The sequence below is a fragment of the Notolepis coatsorum genome, assembly GCF_963971535.1.
Source record: "Notolepis coatsorum genome assembly, chromosome: 4".
In the NCBI taxonomy this organism is placed as follows: domain Eukaryota; kingdom Metazoa; phylum Chordata; class Actinopteri; order Aulopiformes; family Paralepididae; genus Notolepis; species Notolepis coatsorum.
In genome coordinates, this window is record NC_140168.1 from 39,564,037 (window position 1) to 39,589,685 (window position 25,649).

The following is a 25,649-nucleotide window of genomic DNA, read 5'->3' on the forward strand; positions in this document are numbered from 1 at the left end:
GCCGAATGTCTTCCCCCATATCTCTCTCCCATCCTTCCTCTCTGCCGGACTTGTCCAATAAAAAAAATTAAAAAGCTACCAAAACATAAAAAAAAATTATGATTTCAGTTTTTGAGAAATGGTCAAACTTATTAAAATGTCGTATTTTCATGGAAAACAGTGCAGCTGCAACAGATAGCACTTTAGTGACCATATTCTTTAACCCTTTGATCGCCGGGGTTAAATTCATAATTTACCATCCCTCGCCAGCCCTATTTAACATGGAGAAGTTCCCCTTCTTTGCAGGGCTATAACTTTTTAAATTGTATTGCTAAATTGACATTACCATGGCCCATTCAAAGTCCTATATCCATTGTTCAGGGTGTAGCAACGTTATACTTTTTCATTCACATATTCATACTAAAATACGGTCTAAAGTATAAGTATGTTTTTATCGTTTTCTGCAGCTTTCTCCAGAACGTGATTTATAGCCCTAAATGCATTATATTGATGATTGTATACTGTTGTGAAGGGCCAGATTAAACCGAATATATATATTTATTTATATATATATATTTAATTGTATTTGTATATTCTCTAATATTCCCTGATATCCCTTGTATATTCCTTGTACAATATGCATTGAATATCCATTCTAGCCTACTGAACATCCCATAATAGTCTCCATTCTACTATTGGTCGAGACCTTGGTGCCAGGCTGCCATACCCCTCAGACCCAGTTCAAACGTACCGCTCCACATGTACGAACAAGTCCTAGTTCCGCGTAGGAATCTGGCTACCGCACCACTAATGGGACTATTTGTTCATAGTGCGTATATATACTGCGCTACTAAAGTAGGACTTTCTTTTCAGTCCAGTTTCTTACCCTCCAATAGAGTCACAGACGTAAAGCCTCCCCGCGACGCCACGTGTGGGAGTAAGGCCAAGTTCGCCTACCATCGGTATTGAGACATCGTGTATATTAATATTTGAATAGTCATATTTGGCACTATATCGTCGAGTTGGACGTAGTCTATTAAGCTAATAATAGTCTGTTAATATATAGTGCTTCGTGCGGTGAGAATACTACCGTAGTCAGTACCCCATCGTTTCGGGCAGAGAACTGGCTGCTTACCCAGGGTGGTTGACCCTACGTGAAGCTGCACCCGAGGAGCCCCAGAGCCGACGAGCGAGTGGACCTGTATACCGGATTATTCTACCGACGACAGCCCGCCTTCCCAGGCACGGATTATGCTTTGTATACTTTGATTATTCCATGGATAAAGACCCCCGACACTGCCGTGTGTTGGAACCCCCCCCCCTGGAGAGGACGCAAGGTGAGGAGACGCTCTGCAAGACGAGGTCGCTTCACGTCTCTCCCCCGTGGACCGGAGAGAGCCGGCCCACAAAGAGTCCACCTGCTTTCATCTGTGGTCCAAGGATCGCCGGCGCATTGAACGGCACTACAGTGGGTTCACCTGGGATACCCTTGGCCGGACGAGGCAGCCGGATTCTACCCCCCCCCCTCCTACTCCTGTCGGCTTACAAGCGACCGGATTAACCCCCTCTAGTGTATCTAGTATATAATCATTAAAGTATCATTGCTGTTATTCCTTAACTATTCCAGGTCGTATATTTACCACCTGCGCCTTCAGAGATTGGACATTCTCTATTGATATACCGACGAATACTCTTTGCCATAAAAGTGCATACTATTTCAATTCATAAATGTAATTAAGTGATTAAGTGCTTGTTCTACACACCATCGCTGTGTAGAAATAAAGACCTGTTTCGACTTCGTACATTTGTGTTGGATCCGTTTCATCTACGTGAGAGTGTTTATGATAATATATTTATGCCGTGTACTGGGTGGCCGAATATTAAGTACAAAGGTAGTGGTAGTAAGTATCATATCTAGTAATACAGTCAGGGAATTGTACCCCTCAGTTACATATACAGTTTGATAGCAATCGGCGCGAGATAAAAAAATTCAAATGGACGTACTTCTAGAAGTTACTACGTATGATCTGATGATGACCGGATGGGCGGGGGGTTGTTTATAATTCCGTGGGCAACGTTATATCATTAATCTAGTGTGGGTGATATGATCATTAGAGCAGTTAGTATAGAAGACATTAAAAAACGCTGAAACTCACCGTAGCTTCCTCTCGCCGTTGGGAGATGAGCGTGGAACAGATTTTTTTCTATTATGGGATGTCGAAATATCCGATCCATTTCCAGGTTGTATAATAGTATATACGTCCAAATCATGTTGTTTATCGAGTTATTGGCAACGGATCGCTATCCATTGTGTCGAGCTAGAGTCCCGGGACCTATAGCGAGTGATCGGACCAAATTGAAATGAGCACCAGCTTCCACTTCCCGTTTCTTCCCTGGGCGATCAGGCCGATCGGCCACCAGATGGCACTCTTGAACCGTTAGAGAGTTGACAGGGGCTCACCAGTACATATGTCTCCGGGGGAGAAATATGATTTCGATCACAGATTTTTGAAATATTGATATCAAAGACGCTGTACAGCGTCATCGGCAGAATGAGCATGGCGGGGAATGACGTGTTTCAGCGTCAACGGCGATTAAAGGGTTAATCATTAAATCTCAAGGCACCCCTGGCAGCTCTCTGAGGCACCCTAGTGTGCCTAGGCACTAGGGGTGGGGGGGAAATCGATACGTAGTAGTATCGTGATAATTTGCGTGGCGATACTGTATCGATACAGAGACACCAAGTATCAATATTTAATTATTCATAAAAAAAAAGCATTGTTCATTTCAATACCTGTAATAGTACAGTAGTCCACACACACACACACATGTGCATTCAGTTAAGTTGGAATATGACTGTAATACAAACAGTTCAGTTTGTCAGGTGCATGCAACACAGATTACAGTATTTACATCTGTCTGCTTGAGAAAATACCATGTTCTGCAATAAAAATTATTGAAGTGAGATGAACAGACTGAACTTTATTTTATTAGATAAAACATGTTGACCGTTTTACTTTGCAGAAAAAAATATAATAATTTGATCAAATAAAAAATATCGCAATATATAGAGTATCGCGATACAATCGTATCGCGGCTCAAGTATCGCGATAGTATCGTATTGCGAGGTCTCTGGCGATTCCCACCCCTACTAGGCACCCCTGTTGAGAACCGCTGGACTGAAGGATTCTTGTCCTCTGTGAAAGCATGCAATTGGTCCACCAGATGGATACATCTTGATATTTGTCTAGTGTGTTCATTAGAGAGGTGAAATCCTCTTTCAGTGCCTCTGTGCCCGTTTTCTTCGCTGGTATGTGCGCCATTAGCATTAGCCACGCTTATAGGCCTCTTTGCTTTTGGAAAGAGTGACAAAAATATATATATATATATATATATTTTTTTTTTGCATTCGACTAGCGTGCGCTAATATGGATTCCGGCGGCACGTGCACACGCACAAATATGGATTCCGGCAGTGTGAGCGCAGCACAGCACCGCTGTTGAATTATTTTTCAGGGGAAACACTGATTTGTATTGCAGATGTTGACATCATTTACAGTTGAAAAAAAGTTATAATTTGCAGTATGTCGCAAAATCGCAATACTATCATATCAGAACTTAATCAATAGTGGGGCCTCTGTTGATTCTAGGGCTGTCTTAAATACTTCGAAGCTTCGTTCGATGGCACAAGCTTCACAAAAAAAAAAAAAAATCGAAGTAAAAAAAAAAAAAAAAAAAAAAAAAAAAAAAAAACATTTTATTTTTACTTCTGTGTGTGTGTGTGTGTGTGTGTCAGGGTTTCCGTTCGAATTTTTTTTTGCAGGTCTGAGTGTCCGGTAGATTTCAATCTACCGGACAAATGGGATAAATTCCGGTCAGAGTTTATTGAGCTTAAAAACAATTGATAGGCCTATATAAAGAATGACATCATCAAGGCATTTATAATATTTTAACTTAAAACTAGGCTACTTTTGCGTATATACAGTCATTAATATATTCCAAATAAAATAAGTCCCTCGAGACTTCGTGCTGCTGCCGACTTGAGGTGTCGGTGGGCAGTCTGCCCGACCTTAATAAACAGCAGTCTGTTATAATCACATTTTATGAGCTAACGAATTCCGTTATATTGGACATTTGTATTAATTATATCAAGCGAAGAACTGAGAAATTTGGCAGAGAGAGACGGCAACATTAGCGTGGGTTTGCGTGATGTATATCTCCACCTCCCAATTACTTGGTGCTGGTCATAATGTCCTGTGAAAATAATTCCCTCTAAACACAATTTGATTATTTGAATTGTATTAAAATAGGCTAAAATTAAATAGCCTATGCGATGAACGAAACAATCATTTGTTTCATCGTTGCTTCACCAAGCAGCCGGTCTAATAATGACATCCTGTTGTCAGCGCGAGCTGGCTGCTAATATATTTACGTGAAGCATGGAGCAGCAGTGTTTTTAGGTCCGGTCTGGAAACCGCTCAGCAGCGCCCCCACCCAACAGCTGAATTGCCAATGGCTGAATTGGAGTACTGCACCCTGCCGGCCGGCAGATGGATGCTTCTCGCAAATATATCAGCAGCCAGCTCGCGCTGACAACAGGATGTCATTATTAGACCGGCTGCTTGGTGAAGCAACGATGAAACAAATGTAATGATTGTTTGTTTCGTTCATCGCATAGGCTATTTAATTTTAGCCTATTTTAATACAATTCAAATAATCTAATTGTGTTTAGAGGGAATTATTTTCACCGGACATTATGACCGGAGAGATTAAATATGTCGGACTTCAACAGATTTTGCCGGTCAAATACCGGTAATTATCGGCTAACGGAAACGCTGGTGTGTGTGTGTGTGCATGGGGCCATTGGGTGGGGCCGGGGGACAAATACACTGGAGGAAAGGAACCCAGCTCAGCACTGCCCAAATTATATCATCACTATTGCCTGTTTGAAGGATATCATCCTCAAACACATATACACCACCTACACGCCTATTCTCAGTCCTTGCCCCACAATGGTGGAATGAACTACCCACCCCAGTTAGGACAGCCGAATCCTGTCCAATCTCTCGCCGTCGACTAAAGACGCACTTATTCAACCATTATCTGAAATAAAATAAATCGAACCCACCCTAACTAACCTTACTGTCATGCATTTGTCCTAATAAACTAACCTACACTGTAACACGCAACACTTTGATGAATATTGTTACTCAGCTGATAGAGTTGTATCCTTCCTGATGACCTGTCGTACAGAACTTGTAAGTCGCTTTGGATAAAAGCGTCAGCTAAATGACTAAATGTAAATGTGAATGTAAATGAATTGTAGAATTCCACACATAAGAAAGAAAGATACTGGGATGAATAAACAAAATAGGAAATAAAATGTAGAAATGCATGCAATACATAAATAAATATGAATCTCCATATATGAAATAGAACATTTAGATAAGGTGCTACTGAGATGTTTTGGTGAGTTCTTTGTTTTTTTGTGGAAGTAGCCCTTCTTAAAAATGCATGAACATTCACTGATAATTGGTCTGTAGTGGAGTCTACAAGGTCTACATTGCCGGACCATGTAGAATCCGGACCTTGTAGACTGACATAATTCTGTGCATAGTTTAGTAGTCTACACAAGCCATATTTCAAATAATCAAAATCTTACTTCATTCATCTTAAACATTCTTGATTTGGGGGATTGGTAGTTCCCATGAAATCTGAAGTTGTTCAAACGACAACAGCGATCCACCTTGAATTAAATCACACAGCCGTGTTGGCTGCGTCACAGTCACGAAAGGGGCTACTTAATTCATTAATCCAATCCACTTTATTTATAGAGCACATTTAAAAACAAATTAAATTGTTTTTAATTTTAATTGAATTAAAATCGAAGCTCGGCCCCGAAGCTTCGATTGCCAAAAAAAAATTCGAAGGTCAGCCCTAGTTGATTCCCACCCCCAATGATTGCAGTGTTGTTTTTGTACTGAATTTAATAAAAGAAAACGGCAAATAATACACTTGGATAATGCTGTATGTAATGCAAGTGAAATAAAGTGTCTCCTAACATCACTAAACATTTGAGCTGAACTTCCTCTAAGGTAGCTCAGTAGGTGACTAAGCATAATTGACGCACATTTTGTTTGTCTGAGGGAAGCAACAGTTGCAATTGGAGGATTAAGAAAAGAGGGCGGGATTGAGATAGGTAAATTTTGTCTGCAGTCAGCATAGATCTAAGCTATTCAGCTGTGTGTCTGTCTGCTTGTGGTGGCCTTCTCGTCACATGGTTGGCCGCATCTGAAAACTACCCCAACGTGGAATCTTCTTTGCCCGCCTTCCTTCCTCTGTACCAATCTGGGGGAGAACAGACTTGTGGAAAAGGCAATTATAAGCATACAAGTTGTAAAAGGCTTACTGATCGCACTCGTATATCACTCCATACATCAGTGCTGGGAAAGTGAGGTAAGAAGGTTAAGGAGGCTCCTTCAGTGCATTGAGCTCCAGCCAGGCCACAGCTCCGTGTGAGCTCATCTCGTCAGAGCAGCCGGTAGGGTTGCCGCGGTGATGTGAAATGTCTCATGATTAAAAAACTCAACACCGGCATTACCAGGGACACGCTGGACATTTTACAAAATTAAGCTCAATATTGGTAGAGCACTTACTTTGATCTTTATGCAGCTTGGTTGATCTGCCGTTTGTCCGTCTATGTCTGTTTTTAATTCATGGCTAATCAAATTGACGCAAACTGACGTGGACAGCGCAGAGCTATGATTAGCCGCTGCCCTGGGCTGGGCCGTGTACCTCTGACGTACTTCCGTATTTACCATTTATCCTGTGGGGAGCTTGGTCCATTATCAATCGTGATTAACTACATTATGAACATGGACCAAATCGAAGAAAGACTGAGGAAGTCTGAAAATATAGCCATTTGTACAATGCAGCACAGCCACCTAGTGGTTGAGTAGTGTACTACAAGTGCAACTCACACATTGAACTGATGTGGAAGCATATCGGTCTAGCTCCCACTCGCAAAATATCGGCGACAGCCAACATTGAAGCATATCTCAGCCTTTAAGCTACTCTGCGCTGCAACTCTGCTGCACAGACGTAATAAATAGCTCTGCTTTCTGCAGACACTTTCAGTTTATAATGTTGTCTGCCTATTTCATACACTTTATTTTATTCTATTATTTGATGCATGTGGGCACCGACTGAAAAATTTACTAAATGGGGTTTATTTATATTAACCCTTTCACTACCACACTGCAGAAGGTTAACCCTTTACTATCACACTACAGTTGGTTAACCGTCTGTAGTGTGATAGTAAAGGGTTAACCTTTTGTAGTGTGGTAGTGAAAGGGTTAATCCTTTGGTAGTGCGGCAGTGAAAGGGTTAAAAAAATTAAAACCATACACCAGTGGGCAAGTAATGTACTTGGTGGATGCCTGAAACACTGAGTAACACCGGTAACACAGACTGCCGTGGCAAGCCTAGCCGCCGGTGCATTGTGGAAAATACCAGGCCAGCCTTGCAGCCTGCTTCCTCAGCACTGTCGGGAACTCATGCAAATCACTCAGAAATTTGCAAGCTGGTTCTGCAATTACACAACGTTGCAGATGGATTAAGGACAGAACAAACATACAGACAAGATCTGTTTGTAAAATACCACATCTAGCCACACAGGAAATACAACAAGCACTGTATAACATAAGTCCAAACACCACAAGGCTACAGTATGTAACAGGCATATCTAGTCTTTTTGCTTACAACTGAGTGACAAGTATATATGTTTTGCTTTGACCAACTAAAATGGCCTATGCCAACTTAAAAATGGACAGATTAACAGACAAGCCTACTCGTGAGCTCAGTCATAAACATTAATTATCTTTGCACGGTTCTGCAGTGCTACTAAAGAAGTGTTGATGATCAAAAGCATGATGTGACATGGCTGCACAACACAAAGGGCTGATAAGGGCTGCCTACAGCGCCACAAATATTACTTCCTGTTTTGAGTACTGCTCTGTTCCCACAAACAGTTAATGTGCAGTTATGCAGAATGAAAGGTTCACACAGGTTCCGTTTTCACCTGGCCCTAATGATCAAACTAATTATAATATATATAGCCAAGGGAAAAATGTAAGTGGTCTCGCAGCTATGCACAAACCAGGGGCAGGTAACTACCCAGGTAAGGGCTATCTTAAATACTTTGAAGCTTCAAAGCTTCGTTCGATGGGCATGGGATTCGAATATGAAAATAAATTGATTATAAAAATTTTTTTTTTTTTTGCTAAATCAACTCTGCCTCTCTCTGTTAACTACAACAAGCAATGCCGTTTGTTATTTAAGATGAGGTCGGACTCGGCACTGACAGATTTGTGTTCATTGTGCTGCTTTTATAAAGCCTCAAATGACGGCTTACAATATTTCATGAAAGCAAAGTGTTGTTTGTCTAAGATTTAAAAAGGTTTAAACTTTACAGCACTGACAAAGTTGAACAAAGTGCTGTACAAGTGCCACAACATAAAAAAATTACAAAAAATTAATAAATAAAATGTGTAATCTCGAAGCTTCGAATTAAAAATCGAATCTCGGCCCCTAAGCTTCGAATTCCAAACAAATATTCGAAGGTCAGCCCTACAGGTAACCACCAGCAATAGTGGCTGATGGATACAAAAATTCACTGGACACAACAAGACACATTCAGTATTCGTTCAGCCCAATTGATTGTTTAGACACTCGTCTAGAGTAGATCAACTCACCAGCAACAGACCAGAAGAAAACATAATTTGGCTCGTGGCTGGTGTTCATTTCCCACTATGACACCATCACACACAAAAACCCAGCACTTCTGATAAATGACTGCAGCCTAGTATGCGCGTGTATACGTGTGTGTGTGTGTGTGAGTGTACACTAAACTGGGATAAAGGTCAGTGAGTTAAGGCAGAGGCCGAGGCACTGGCCCAGAGAGAGTTCCCTTGGTGCCCTGCTCCCGCGTCATGCATTACCCGGGCCAAGCACTGTGATAGGAGGAGAGGGGGGGCATGACAGCTGATAGGACGGCCAGCCACAATCAGCTGGCCTCTCACAGAAATCTATCACACAGTGGCTAGGAGCAGAGAGAGAAAGAGAGGCAGAAACAGACAATGAGCGAGAACGAGAGAGGAGAGAGGATATGGGGTGAGAGCATGAAGGGATGAGTGTCCTGGGTGATAATAAGCCCTACTATCTCAGAACACAAAGGACAAAATAACCTAAACAGGTGATAGAGCTCAGAAAGAGAGCAAGAGCATCTGGACAACTAGCAGCCTGCTTGCATGTACACATGACTTGTGCCACAGCTCAGTGATTCATCACAAAATGGAAAGACAAATCACGTCTGGCTTTAAATTGAAAAATGAAATAAAAATAGACCCCATTATAGCATGATTGATTTTCAAGCAACACGGCTGAATTTTACGAGCATGTTTAGAGGGAGAAGCGAAGCCTGTGCGTTTGACAGTTTCCATTAACAAAGCTGGCACCGTCGGCGATGGGCTGGACAGCTGCCAGCCTGAGCCATAGCGCAAACGCAGCTCAAGCGCAGGGGAGAGGGTGGAGAGAGTGCACCGCTACAATGGAAGGCTAATTGAAAGCCTCTCTCAATGTACAGGATTCAACAGCCTCTGGACTCCATAATGGTGAGGCGGAGGCGGCTCTCATTAATGCACCCGAGACGCCCAACATGGGCCACCTGAGGTCCATCCCGAGCACCCCTGACCTCCCGGCGCGCCCCCTTCTCACCGCCTGTCCACCGACATCTCTGACCTGTGTGAAACATGGGGGATTAGCGGGATTGTGAATAGCTAATATAACCACCACAGCCCCCTAAGCCCCGTCTCAGATCCCACAGATCTGGACTACAAATCCAGCTGAGCCGCTGGCACACAACCAGAGAGGGAGAGTAGTGGTAGCAGCAGGCAGCTAATTTTTTTGGCAGCGTTTGTTGTTTTTATTGCATGATGTAGGGAGATTTAAGTGAATTCTGCAGATAGGGGCAAATATGGCATGTAGCTAAACACTGATCTGGCAGGCTGGGCAACTATGTGGGTACAAAAGTGAGAAGGTGGATACAAAATTAGAAAAGCACAACGCAATGCAAGCTGGCCTACGTGTCTGGAAGTGGAAATAGCTACCAAGCTAGGCTTGAAGAAAGGAAAGTCCATTTATATCCTCTTCCTCCTCTTGGGTCAGGTACAGTGTCCAACCCCGTCTGGTGGCACAAGGGTGTCTCTGGGTCTCCGTCTGCTGTTTTGTCTGGCGCTGGGCTGGGTTTGACCGGACTGTGCTGCCTCGAAGCAGCTGGAGGGGTAATTTGCTGCGTGGGAGTCAAGCCAGGGAGCAGGGGAGTGCCTGTTATCTCTGAATGGGTGGAGGGGAGAGGGTGGAGGGAAAAGGAGAGCGATGGCAGCCGTGTTCTGGTTAGAGTCCTTGGGTTGGGGGGACAAGTAGAACCACATGGACGACAGTATCACCAGCTGATATACGTTTGTGGATATATCTGGCCAGTTTTGCCCATTGGACTGATAATATTTTTTTTTACAAAATGTGACATAACACACACACTTCTGCATATACATCTAGCACATATAGGCTAGTTACTATAACTAGTACCACACACACACATACAGACACATGCATAATTGGATATTGGCATGAATCCCCTCTGTGAGCTAAGGTGACAGGGAAAATATTCCCCTTGAGCTGTCTGGGCTAACATCGATCGGTACTGGATAAGGAGAAGGCAAGGGCAGAAAAACACCGGCCGTTGGCAGAGCAAATATGGAGAGAATGTACGGATGACAGCCAGGAGGAGAGGACAGAGCCTATAGATCAGTAAAGAGGATGTACAGGGACCAGCGAACTAAATACATTTACAAATGATTGCATGCATAATGTGCTTCCTTGCATCGTCTCTGGCATATTCAATATAAAGACATTGGAATAGTATTTTTCTAACAAATCGATCATAAAAATGGCAATTTTTTTTTTTTTATAATCCATTAGTTGAGTGTACGTTATGCTGCAACTCCATGGCCTGTTGTTGAAGCCACTTAAATTGAAGACTTAACAGTTTTTTGTTAACCTGTAAGCCGTATTTCGCCTAAAGGTACATGCCTAAGTAAATGGAAGATTGCTCCACTTCTGCAATTTGCATGCATCTAGGAACATCTAGGGACCTGGGGGTATGTATTTCCAGTGTCAGAAATATTGTGTCTGTTACTAGGCTTGAGTAAATTGTGATGAAACAAAGGAGAATATAAATTATGATTTATGATTTTTGCATCTTTGATCAAAAATTGATACGGGTAGGAGAAAATGCTCACTGAGCTCATTCACCACCTTATTGAGATCATGTGTACAAAAAATATAAGCAAATGAACCGCGGGAAGATGATTAAACAGAAGGATTTGTAGATACAGTAATTAATGATAATCGATTTTAATTATGAATTCATATTTGACCTTGAACTTGACCTTGACCTTATTATGGCCAAATCATACATCTATGGATAGGGAAAATGCTCCTCTTTCCAATGGCAGGGTTGTATCTGGATTTAGTCATTTCATTGTGGTTTTTACGATAATTAGCATTTTCCGATAAGTTGGTATTTCCGATAAATCGTATAAAACATCGGTAAAATGAAAATATACACTTTGACTACTGTTTTTGATAGGGTTATGGTCTTTACTCTTGGCTACAATTTTTTTTTTAAACATTGAGCTCTTAACATCCAAGGGCCCACATGTGGACGATTCTTTGCCGACCTCTAGTGGCTCGGGTGTGCATTTCTTCTAATACAAATATATAGATAGAATTAAAGCCCTATATGTTGCCTGTCGATTGCCCTTTCAGGTGACAAAATCCGTTCAGCGGTTCTCGAGTTACATGCCGATATGTTAGGCGTGCCCCAAAGTACGCAAAAGTACACATTACCTCCCCCGACTCCCGGGGCTCTAGCTCAGTCAATCATTTGGCGATCTCGAAAATCTTTGCACAGGGTTGTAGCCAATGAGTGTGGCTTTCCAAAGATACCCCATGATATGATAATTGGGGATCTAATACAGTCTCTATTGATCGATTTATGATAAAGAAAAGTCCCATATATGGGGGACCTTAAGGCTTAACAGTCACTCTTGGTGTATAGTAGGGCTGGACGGTATGGTCTAAAATTTATATCACAGTATAATTTGAAGCATAGGCGGTAACGGTATATATCACGGTATATTAACTTATCTTAAAATGTCTATATAAATGCTTCTGAAGGGGTAAAACACTGGTATAGCAGCTATTACTGTACTCTTGTATTACATGTATTACTAGAACATATTTCACATAGTACAGAGCAGGGAACAAAATAAGTACCCGACAACCGCCAATGGCAGGCAGATTTTAAGTTTGGCGAGTAACAATGAGGTCTGCCCGCCACCTGGCGTGTAACAAAATAGTTCATATCGATACTCTTTATTTTGAAAATCCTGTGGCGGGTCTCATTTCCGCCCAAGCACAGCTCCAGCTATAATATCTAGCAGCTAGCAACGTTTGGTTCATATCGATAAGATTTTTTTTCTTCTTTTTTTAACATTTCTATAACCTTTATTTACCCAGGCAAGCAAGTAAGAAAAGATTCTGATTTTATTTATTGTCAAAAGTATGCATAATGTTGTGTTAATTCCACAACAAAAGATATGTTAATTACCTGAAATTAGTTTTTTGGGGGGGGGGGAACCCTGCATATATCGGTATCGATTGATATCGGTATCGGAAATGAAGAGTTGGACTATATCGGTATAGGTAAAAAAGCCAATATCGAGCATCCCTACTAACAAGCTAATCCTGATCAGAGGCAGAGCCATAGAGAACAGCAGAAAGTGGGGACTGAGGAAAGGTAAATGGGGGGGGGGGCACTCTCCCTTTCTCTGTGTGTGTGCGCGTTTGGAAAGACGATGAAGTCAGGAGTATATTATAGTAAACTGAGGATTACTGAGGATGGACAGATAATGTTGATATTCAAATATAAAATATATATATATGCGGTAATTAAATATAGAAATGTAAATATTATTATTATTATTAAATTAGTTACAATTACAAATATGTGGAAGTGGAACCATATGGAAGGAGTAAGCCTGCCGTTAAAAAGAAAACCCACCGCGCCTTTCTCAGACGAAAAAGAACGTTTCGAGAGGAGTGGAAGTTTGAAGACAGACTAGACTACAATATGATGTGGGGGTGGCGAGTTGAAACCGTGTGTGTGTGTGTCCTGACCCCACTTCTATTTTTCAATAAATTATTTGCATTTAAAACTATTAACGCTGACTCATTCCTTCAGTCCACTCAAAATTATGCTAATATTCCTTATGTTGTTTATGATATTAATTGAAAATAGCATATGAGTGTATTATATAGTAATAATAACACATGGCGATATTAGGGCTGACCCCTATTAATCGATTAGTCGATTAGTCGACCGTAGTCGACTGGCCAACCTCTTAGTCGAATATAATAATTAAAATAAAAATATTAAAAAAATAATAAAAATCATTCTTTCCAAAAGAAAAGAGGCCTAGACGCGTGGCTAACGCTAATGGCACGCATACCAGAGGCTAACTGCCTACAAAAACAGGCACTGAAAGAGGATTTCACCCATCTAATGAACACACTAGACTAGACAAATATCAAGATGTATCCATCAGTGGACCAATTGCATGCTTTTGTAGAGGACAAGAAGCCTTCAGTCGACTCCTTCAGATATTAAGCACCCCCACAGCCCAAATGGAATGATAAAAAAAAAATAAAAAAATTATAAATAACGGCAAATTTTGGCCAATCCTAGTCGACCATCCAAATCCTTAGTCGGGGACAGCCCTAGGCGATATACTAAAAAGCTATTTATAATTTTTGGCTGGTAAAAAAATCTGCCTGGCTGGTAGTTTTTCAAATCTACCAGCCAAATGGCTGGTAAGTCAAAAGTTAATTTTGTTCCCTGGTACAGAGGTATTTTAAGAACATTTATTGTGCAAAACTGCAATAGAAAAATGCAAAACCTTTTCTCAAGTGTCTGCGGGCAGGTAATGCGTATCTTGGATCCAGTGCTTTGACCATGTCTTTAAAGCCCTTTCTATCGACAGTTTGAAAAGGAACCATGTCCTTACACAAGTAAACATTGACAGCGTTTGTTGTCGGTCTACCGCTGGATTCTTTTGTCGTTGGCTTAAAACGTAAATAATCAAAAATAATAAAATGATTCCGTTACAGCTGCTGAGCTATACTATAGCTAATGTCATCAATATCTTCCTTTTTAATGAAATAGGTTCAAGAATCTAATCAGGATTGTTAGCAGAGAGAGAGAGGGATGGGGGAGACGGAGTGAGAGCGAGAGAGGGATGGGGGAGACAAAGCGAGAGGGAGGGAGGGGGCTGCTAGAGTGGAGCTAACGTTAGCTTTCTGAGGCTAGTACATCAACAGGCTGCTACAGTAGGAGTGGAGCCAGGTAACGTTAGCTTTCTGAGGCTAGTACATCAACAGGCTGCTACAGTAGGAGTGGAGCCAGCTAACGTTAGCTTTCTGAGGCTACATCAATAGTTAACATTACATAAGGTTTTAGCGCGACGTGGGCATTCCAGAATGGCGAGGATGCAAAGCATGTTGTTAGACGATTGGATCCGTCGCAGAGTTTACATTACACATAGAAACTGCGCAACTCGCGAGAGAAGTTGTCACACAGCCTTCAAACGCAGGGCGGAAGAGCTACTAGTTTGCTTCTAGAATTGAACGTCCGCTCTGTTCCGTGTCTATTATGAAATGACAATTGCGCGTTGACACGCCCACTGCGCGAAGCCTCTGTGCTCCTAAATAACTTTGTCCAGTTTGCACATATCTATTATCTATATCTAATTCTATCTATTTTTAGGGGCGAATGAGAGTGAAATAGTCGCACTGGCTGTGGTTACGTGTAGAGTTGTTCCGATACCGATACCAGTATCGGAAATGCTGCCGATACTGCCTAAAATGCTGGTATCGGCATCGGCGAGTACACGTAAATTCTAGCCTCCGATCCCATGACGTCATTTATCTCCTGCGGAGAGTGAGGATTATAAAATGAACGTGTTTTAAAGTGTGATGCTGTTTGTCATTTTAACAGCAGATCACTTTCTTAAATTCCATTGTCCGCGACAGAGCGTGTGACGGGGAGCTCGGACGGGATGTGTTTTGCTTGCTGGTGTTAGGATAGCATTAGCTGAAAAGCTAGCTAGTTGGAACAACATCCGCTTTAACGTTACATCAAATCAGATGATCGCCTGTCCTTTCTCCAGGACCTGACACTGTCAGTCTATCAACAATAATGCACCCACGGTGAATCGTATTTAAGTCAAGTAGCTACTGACTAGGGATGGGTACCGAATTCGGTACTTTTGAGGTACCGAACCGAAACACGTCGGTACTACCGAGTATCAAATCAAGTGAGAAAACGGATAAAAAAAAATAAAGATACTTTTTTTTTTTTTTTTTTACATGTCAACGTTCACACGCACAATATATGCTTACCTAGGATTTGACTTGATTCAACAACAAAGCAGTCGGAGCAATGACAAGCCGAAAACTGTCGAAATTGTTGTTATTTGAAGTTTGGATTTTTTTTTCTTTTCGTAAATTACGTAAATTACATTTCTTGAGACTAAAGTACCGAAAAAAGGTACCGTTGGGTACCGGTATCGATTCAAATGTGAAAGGTACCCATCCCTACTACTGACTAGCGTTAGCTGACTAACGTATCAAATGTCAATGCGGGGAAGACGAGCTAGGTCAGCTAGCTTAGCTTGATAACGGTACCGTGGCTAAAGTTGGTGCTATTCATAATCCAGCAATAATGGCTGCAGACCTGCAAGCAAAGTACAGCAAGTTTCAAGTGCCAAAGGATAAGAGTCTGAGGCGGAGTCTCAAAAGAGAATGTTGAATATTTATTTTGCATCGAAAATCACAACATGAACATTACTACTAGCCAGTAGGCAGGGCTGTATGTTTAACTTTTTTTGCACATAGCACTGGTGCTACAGAGGTTGATAGTTTTGTAGCACAGGCCAAAATCTTGTAGCACAAGTATAAAACGTGTTATATTTGTAACAGTCACAAATGTGCCTATTGTATTTGTGTTATTTAGTTGCAGTGCCATGTTTGGCTGTCATTTAGTATATCGCCATGTGTTATTATTACTATGATACTCTCATATGCTATTTTCAATTAATATCATAAACAACATAAGGAATATTAGCATAATTTTGAGTGGACTGAAGGAATGAGTCAGCGTTAATAGTTTTAAATGCAAATAATTTATTGAAACATAGAAGTGGGGTCGGTTGGGACACACACACACACACACAATGGGGGACCCTGATGTAAACAAGACAAAGTCTTTCTCTGGTCTGCATCCCCTTAACAATTGTGTGTATTGAGCCGTACTGTACCCATTCTGCAATCTGTTAAATAAAGTTTTCATTCATTCATTCACACACACTGTTTCAACTCACCACCCCCGCATCATATTGTAGTCTAGTCTGTCTTCAAACTTCCACTCCTCTCGAAACTTGTTTATATTTGAATGTCATCATTATCTGTCCATCCTCAGTTTACTATACTCCTGTCCTGAGTCCTGACTAGTGACTTCATCGTCTTTCCAAACGCACGCACGCACACACACACACAGGGAAGGGGAGAGAGTGCCCCCCCCATTTCCCTTTCCACACTGTGTCTGCTGGCTCTGCGCCTCTGATCAGGATTAGCTTGTTAGCTTGCTAACGTTGTAGTGATTGTAATGGTACATAAACGTTAATTTCGGGCGATGTGCGCATAAAGGAATGGCGACGGTGCAAAGCATGTAGATGCATTTGACCCGTTGCGAGAAAGAAAAAACACCAGACTTATTTCGGGACGTGTAGGCGCACTGCTGTGTTAACGCAGCAGTGCGCACCAACCGACCAACGCGCTGCTCCTTGCAGAAGCACGGATAGGGCGGATATGACTCGTCGAGTTGTCACAAGAGTTTTTTCAAAATAAGAGTATCATATGCACCTGAACGTTGCTAGCTTTCGGAGCCTAGCTGGAGCTGCGCGTGGGCAGAAATGAGACCCGCTACAGGATTTTCAAAATAAGAGTATCTATATGAACCGAATCCCTATCGCACCAGTGCTACTGAAGTAAATCCATCCATCGCACAGACAGCTGTTGCTGTAGCACGTGCGATATATATGTCGCACTGTACACCCCTGCAGTAGGGATGTGCATCTCCTCACTGAGGCCGATGCGATGTGCATCTCGATACGGTGCCAACGATACGATACATTAACGATACATTTGAAGCACCGGGCGATGCGATATGATTCACCCCCTGTTGAGATACGATACGATTTGATTCAACATAATGCGATTCGGGGCGATACGATGCGATTCAACACGATGCAAAATAATAAAATGTTATGGTATAACAGAGGATTTGGTTGTATTCCTTATATGCAGCTTATATTATAAAATAATGTAAGACAATTTATATAAAAACTCTTGGGTGCCTAAGAAAAGAGAGAGAGAGAGAGATAGAGAGATAGAGAGAGAGAGAGAGAGAGAGAGAGAGAGAGATAGAGAGAGATAGAGAGAGAGAGAGAGAGAGAGAGAGAGAGAGAGAGAGAGAGAGAGAGAGAGAGAGAGAGAGAGAGAGAGAGAGGAGAGAGAGAGAGAGGAGAGAGAGAGAGAGAGAGAGAGAGAGGGGAGAGGGAGAGAGGGAGAGCCCCTGCCCGTCTGAGCAGCCGTCGACAGTTGATGATGTCACACACTAGACTAGGTCACTAGGATGCGTCTATACTTTCCAACCGTAGCTCCATTATGTCAACAACACGGAGCCAGGCTGGATGGATTGCATGAAGCGATATAATTAAGAAATGAATAACCAATAAATGTGAAGTTATCTTTGAACCCCTGTTGTCAAGCGTCTTCAATATAGCCCCCCCCCCCCCTCCTCACTAATGGTACTGGTGTTGCAGAGTCACTTTAGTTAGACACTAGTTTAGCGTTAGCTGAACGGCTAACTGGCGTTAGTCAGAGGCTACTAGCGTTAGCATGTTGAGCAATTCTATTCATGTCTCCTCGACTTCCACTGTTTGTTGATAACTGTGACGCGGCTCTCGCCTTATATGTAGTAGCGAAGCAATAGTATCTGCTGTGTGTGTGTGCAGTCAGTGCACTGCTGACAAGTGGATGAGAGGAAATTATATCAATGCATCGGTTTTTGACGATGCAAAGACGCTACAACAAGATGCATCGCGAGTTCAGCCTGACATTTTGCCGACACGGACTTATTCCACCGGTGCACTCGCATCGTGAACGTGTATGCCGGCGCACCGATGCAAATCGATGAATCGTCACATCACTACTAGCCAGAGCCTCTGCTACTAACAGACTGGGTAGCGAGTGCAACACCGTCTAACGTCCGTGCGGATCATTGGAGTAGGGTATATCTGCAGTGCCGCAGCCCCATACTCATTGATTAATGATACTAATACTAATCTATACAATCACCTGTTGTTGAATAAATACCATTACTTTCTAGTTATTACTAAAAAACAATATATATAAAACAGTATCTGTATAAAAAAAATATATATATATATATAATTTATATAAGTTTAATTAAAAAAAAAAAATTTAACCCTTTGATCGCCGGGGTTAAATTCATAATTTACCATCCCTCGCCAGCCGTATTTAACATGGAGAAGTTCCCCTTCTTTGCAAGGCTATAACTTTTTAAATTGTATTGCTAAATTGACATTACCATGGCCCATTCAAAGTCCTATATCTATTGTTCAGGGTGTAGCAACGTTATACTTTTTCATTCACATATTCATACTATAATACGGTCTAAAGTATAAGTATGTTTTTATCGTTTTCTGCAGCTTTCTCCAGAACATGATTTATAGCCCCAAATGCATTATATTGATGATTGTATACAGTTTGATAGCAATCGGCGCGAGATAAAAAATGTCAAATGGACGTACTTCTAGAAGTTACTACGTATGATCTGATGATGACCGGATGGGCGGGGGGTCGTTTATAATTCCGTGGGCAACGTTATATCATTCATCTAGTGTGGGTGATATGATCATTGGAGTGAATGAATGAATGAAAACTTTATTTAACAGATTGCAGAATGGGTACAATACAGTACGGCTCAATACATACAATTGTTAAGGGGATGCAGACCTGAGAAAGACGTTTGTCTTGTTTCCATCAGGGTCCCCCATTTTCAATTCATATAGACATATATGACATACATGACATACAGATAGTCAGTACTGCTACATCTATACATTTATGACATACCAGATTTGCAAATACAGTACTGTTTGTGATACAGAAGGAGTCAAGAAAAGGGAGTATATACATTTGACGTAGAAACTGTACATTGGAGGAGGTTGGGTGGGGGGGGTTGGGTACATTGGGATATTGACAACCATACTGGGTAATTTACATTGGAGGTGGTTGGGGGGGGGGGGGGGGGGCGGGGGGCACACTGTATAAACAAGTAACACTGTACATTGAGGGGGGGGGGAGGAGACACTGTACAAACAAACACAATTGTACATTGAACTATTGACAAAACCATACTAGGTAAATGACTGTACATTGGAGGGGGTTGGGTTAGGATATTTACAGGGGCCAGTGTTGAATTGCAGTCTCCCGTAGGTGTCCCTTGAGAGAGGTTTTGAAAGTGGGTAGTGATCCACATTCCTTTACAGCTTTGGGTAGGGCGTTCCACATTGATGTGGCATAATTGCGAAACGTGTTTAGTCCCTTATTTGAGCCGAATCTGGGTTTAACATGATTTGTGGAGCTCCCTCTGGTGTTGTGATCGTGGTATTCACTGACCTTTGGGAAGTATTTTGACATGTACATGGGTACCTTGGTCGTGTAGTGTATCTTGTAGACCAGGCCCATTGCAAGTTGTTGTACTCTGTCGTCTACTCTAAGCCATCCTAGGTTGTCAAAGTGGGCAGGGGTGAGGTGGGTTCTAGGAGTAAGGTCAAGCAGTAGTCTGACCAGTTTGTTTTGAGATGTTTGTAATTTTGTTTTTAGCGCCTTTGAGGTGCTTTGGTACCATGAGGTGCAAGCATAGTCGTAGTACCCCTGAATGAGTGCTCCTGCCAGAGTCTTCAGGGTGTTCTTGTTTACCAGAGAGGAGATCCGGTACAAGAATCGAGTTCGTTGGTTGACTTTTTTTATTACATTGGATGCCATTTTGTCACAGGAGAGATTAGCCTCTAGGATGGAACCCAGGTAGGTAATTTCATCTTTCCTTGTGACAATATTGTCACCCACTGTAACTGAGAAGCCGTCGGTCTTGCTGAGTTTGTTATTTGAACCGAAGAGAATGGACTCTGTTTTGCCCATGTGTAATGATCAGTTAGTATAGAAGACATTACAAAATAACGCTGAAACTCACCGTAGCTTCCTCGCGCCGTTGGGAGATGAGCGTGGAACAGAATTTTTTCTATTAGGGGATATAGAAATACCCGATCCATTTCCAGGTTGTATAATAGTATATACGTCCAAATCATGTTGTTTATCGAGTTATTGGCAACGGATCGATATCCATTGTGTCGAGCTCGAGTCCCGGGACCTATAGCGAGTGATCGGACCAAATTGAAATGAGCACCAGCGTCCACTTCCCTGTTTATGCCCTGGGCGATCTGCCGATCGGCCACCAGATGGCGCTCTTGAACCGTTAGAGAGTTGACAGGGGCTCACCAGTACATATGATTTCGAAATATTGATATCAATGACGCTGTACAGCGTCATCGGCAGAATAAGCATGGCGGGGAATGACGCTGAAAAGCGTCAACGGCGATTAAAGGGTTAATGTATGCACTGGTATCGGATCAGTATCGGTATCGCCCGATACCCAAAGCTTAGGTATCGGAATCGGAAAGGAAAAAATTGTATCGGAACATCTCTAGTTACGTGACGTCATTGCTATTTTAGAGTTGCTCTACCGGTCACAAGGTATAGTCAAAATCCATACCGTAGCGCAAATTCATACCGTTTATACCGTATACCGTTTATACCGTCCACCCCTAGTGTATAGCATACATTTACATTTGCTTTTTGTTTGAAAGAGCATTAATGGATTCATAGTTACAAAAATCGATAGATTAATCAAAACAGTTAGTTGCCAAGCATTTCTATGTAGTTTTAACTAGGGCTGGGCAATATAACGATAAATATCGCGATATATTGTAATAATCGATATCGAATAGTGAAACTTTTTTTTTTTTTTTTTTTTTAACCTGCAACAGGGCAGTTTTAAAACCAGAGACAGTGGACAGGCTCGTCTCGTCTCTCTTGCCTGCAACTTAAAGTAATGGCTTTGCTTGTCCAAATGACAATACTGACCAAATTGAGATTTATTTTTCTCTTGTCCATTTATTTTGTTTGCTTTCTAATTTAAAATACAGTTTGAAACCGTCTGTACACAGTAGGCTATTTGTGCTAGCAGAGTCACGAGTCACAGTGCACATGTGTGGTGGTTTGTCCACCAAAAAAAGCGCCAAAAGATCTAAAATAAACTAGCAGAGCCAGAACTGTTCAACTCCCCTGGAGCCACAGCCAGCAGAGAAGCCGGTTTACTTTCGCTTTTAAACCAGCTGCAGCCTGAGAACTGGAGTGTGAGGGGATGTAACACTAAAGATGGCGGCAACGACAAAGAATTGCTGCAAAATAAACAACATCTGTTGTCTAAAAAAAAATAAAAAAATTACGACATTATCATATCGTTATCGCGATATGATTTTTTGCCATATCGCCCAGCCCTAGTTTTAACTATGTTGTATTGTTTAAAGCAGCACGTAGAGGAAAAGAAAAAAATAGACCACGCTCACAAAAATAGTGATCAGCCGCTCTCCATGCAGCTTTCATAACCAGTGTAGAGGCTCTCACTGATGGTAAGGGGAAGCATTCTGTCCAACGGCACTCCATGAGTAGATGTGACCGTGGATGTGCTCCATGTAGCTTCCCCATAAGACCAAACCGACCCGATGCATTGAATACGGGTGGGAGGGGCATCCCTACAGCGTAGTGTCTGAGGGCTCTCTCCATTCCTGTGGTCCGAATTGAGTGTTGACCAGCATTCCACCGTTATCTTCTCAGTGTGCTCAACCCACACTAATTGGACAACCTTCCTTTGAAGTGGGAGCGGTTGATGGAGAGGCTCGAGAGGGGCGAGGAGGCAAGAGACAAGAGTGAAACGTAGAGAGATAAGTAGAGTAAAGGCATGGGCACAAAAACACAAGACGCGTACAAAAACGAAAGCGAGAGAAGCCCAAGATTGAATGAATGAAAGAGAACAGCACAAATAGTCCGAAAGCAGAGAAGAGTGAAGTTTGTGAGGGGGAGCTAATGCGGCCTAGATAAGGCAGCGGTTCACACCTGCCCCAGGCCCCAGCTGGGTCGCTTGCCATGACATCAACGCAGCAATAGGTCGGGAGGCCGCCCCCCACGTTGACACATATGCGACGTAGTCGCCGCCTACAGTCACAATCTGAGCCACTGCTGGATCATGGGACGGGGAGAAGGGCTTTAGACTAGAGCGCTCTGTGTGTTGTCGGTTCAGAGTCCAACGGAGAAGGAACTCCATATAGGGCACGTTGACAGGTCACCACAGCGATCAGCAAACAACGCACACAGGAAGTAGTGTGCACAACGGTCCCTAACAATATTAGTCTTGGATGAATGCACACAAAGGGAAAGCACTCATACGGGAAAACACACACATACATTACATACACACACAAACTTCAAAAGCTAGACTAGCCTCTGTTTCTATACTCTTGAAGCTCAAGTTTACAAAATCCAAGGTGACAGACGAGAGACTAAAAGCCCAGGCATGTCTGGACAAGACAGTACGGGCAGGAAGGAATGCCCCATTCAACACAAACCTGAATATCCAGCTTAGAGCCCAAACCGTTGTTGTGCCTCTCAAAGCAGCAAAATCCACCAGATTTGCATATAGGAGCCATGGGCTGAAAGTGATACTGGGACCTGGGGAGGTTTGGGTGGCCTCATGCTTTGTTGACTGGATTCCAACAAGAGGGTGATTACGGGGAGGTTCCTGGAAAACAGTCACAGCAGGAGAACAGGTGCTCCTCGTCAATAAGACGCTTCTTAGAACGTTACCCCTCGCTTGGAACAACCGTAAGGGCAGGGGTTGGGTTGTTGAGGTGACAGTTAATCTTAGCTGTATGTGGAGCGTCTGCTAAAGACTAGAACCCGACCGATACTGGATTTCTAGGGCAGATGCCGATACTAGAGCAAAAGGTTCTGATATCGATATATATAATTCCAATATATGAAAAAAGTAGGGATGCACGATTAGGGATGCCCCGATCGATCGGCCACCGATCGTTATCGGCCGATAATCAGTATAAATATGCGATGGGTGATCGGTGATAATGCTTTATTTTCGCCGATCGTCAAAACAGATCTCACTCGCTGAGTTCTGTCTCAGACACTTGTGCTGCGCGTCTGCTCCTCCTCCAGCTCCTCCCGCACGCATGTAAACACGGGTCTAGTCTAGTCTAGTGGGACGGGACCTCCATGAGCTAACGTTAGCTACCGTTACAAAATGACCCAGTCAACTATTCACTTTTAGTTTAATACATGATGAGGCATTGTCTAACTGAACGGTATCTAGCCGGCTAGCTACTGATAGCTCCTGATATCAACAAATGCTCCAGCAATAGTCTAGTTATCTAGTACTAGTGTATGATACCTCTGTTAGCTCACGTTAGCTTAGCTCACTGTTCAAAACGAAATGTCCCATTCAACTAAATAGTTCACTGAGGCGTTGTCTTAACGTTATATTTCCGGCTAGCAGTAGCTACAGACAGCTCCTGATATCAATGTCTTATAACACTCATTCGATGCATATTCGAAGCCCGGCTTGCGTCGCAGTCACTAACGGGGATAGCTGAGGGAGTAGGGTATATCTGCAGAGCCTAGGGTAAATCTGCAGAGCCGAATGTGATTTGATCAAAGCAGAGTATACACACAGACAGTGGAGATAGCGAGCATTTTGACTTGTTGCGTGGTGGCGTTGTCTCGCAGATAATACAACTACAAGTCTAATTATATAATATATATATTTTATAAAAAAAAAAAAAAAAATGTATTAATCAAAAACGATCGGTATCGGATCGGTATCGACTAATATGGCTCAAGACGATCGGTGATCGGTATCGGTGGCAAAAAACGTGATCGGGGCATCCCTATGCACGATAATTATCGGTCGATAATTATTGGGCCGATATCAGTAATTATGACGTCATCCCGATAAAATTATTGATAGCTCCGATAATATATAATATATTTTAAAATGCGGTGTGGGTGGATTGGGATGAAGGGCGTTTGCTTTTACTGTAGGCTCCTCCTGTTTTGCCAGTACTGTGGTACGACTGTGGTCAGCGGTGCAGTCGTAATATGAGCGGAGGCCAAACGGTATCCTATTATTATGCAAAGTCTAGGCACTTATCACCTAGACTTTGCATAATAATAGGATGCGCGCACTTCGAAGCCCAAACGCCGTTTGACCGCGGTTGCCCAGCACTGCACCACTGACTGTGGTTTAGGAAGAGGGAGTTTTTCACAAATCCAGCGCTCCCTTTCTCATGCCTGGCTGTGACGTAGTCGCGTAACTTTCAGAAGCAGCGCGGATAGTAAACAAACATGGCGTCCGTAGTGTGGGAAGTTTCAGAGGAAAACAGTTTGCTTGCTATTTGTAACAAATGCAATGCAGAAGTTCCACGAGTTGAGATAAGGGCAACAAGCTATAACACATCCAACATAATAAGTCACCTGCAACATCACCATGGTGTGTTAGAAGCCTACGACGAGGCGCGAGCAGCTAAAGCTGCTAAGGAACCGGCGGGGCTTGTACCTATTGACGAGCCGAAAGTCTTTTCCTGGTCTTCATCCTCCAGTCCACTGAGCTGTACTGTACCCACTCTGCAATCGGTCAATAAAGCTTTCAATCAGACAAATGCACCAAATAACAAAAAATTATATTATTGTTTATGAAAATGTTTTAGCCCTATGCTTGACTATTATTTTAGCCATGGCAACAAATAAAATAATAATAAAATTAATAAATAACATTAAATAAATAGGCTACACGTCTCTTTTTGTGTTACAAATTGTGCTCACCGATATGAACATGGCAGGGCTGTACGTTAACTTTTTTTGCACATAGCACTGGTGCTACAGAGGTTGATAGTTTTGTAGCACAGGCCAAAATCGTGTAGCACGGTCGAGTATAAAACGTCTCTAAAATCTCTAAAAACAACCACAAGTAGTGCAGTTCATTACTTAAATAGGTATGTGACTGGCAAGGGACATGAATCTTGCATACAGGGCACACAAAATCCAAACTTTAACAAGAAATGCTTTCAGACAAATTCTTTCTTTATTTGCTCCAAAAAACCGAAGTATGTTGTGAAGTGTATAGATATAGATAGATGTGAAATGTATAGATGTAGCAGTACTGTCTATCTGTATGTCGTGTATGTCATATGTTATGATTAGTTGAAAATGGGGGACCCTGAT

At 42.3% G+C, this 25,649-nt stretch overlaps 1 protein-coding gene across 4 annotated transcripts in view; it reads right to left on the bottom strand.

Moving 5' to 3' along the window:
* Window positions 1-25,649, bottom strand: part of ptp4a2b (protein tyrosine phosphatase 4A2b) — a 98,400-nt gene that overhangs the window by 24,285 nt on the left and 48,466 nt on the right. The window contains exons 2-3 of one of the 4 annotated variants that reach the window (XM_084313225.1): window positions 24,985-25,052; window positions 10,145-10,370 (exon numbers count right to left, since the gene is read on the bottom strand). The exons of 1 other annotated variant lie outside the window; for it this stretch is intronic. The gene's annotated coding sequence lies outside the window, so the exon portion shown is untranslated. The remainder of the gene's footprint in view (window positions 1-10,144; window positions 10,371-24,984; window positions 25,053-25,649) is intronic. 2 more of the 4 variants (XM_084313224.1, XM_084313226.1) reach the window with 2 other exon arrangements.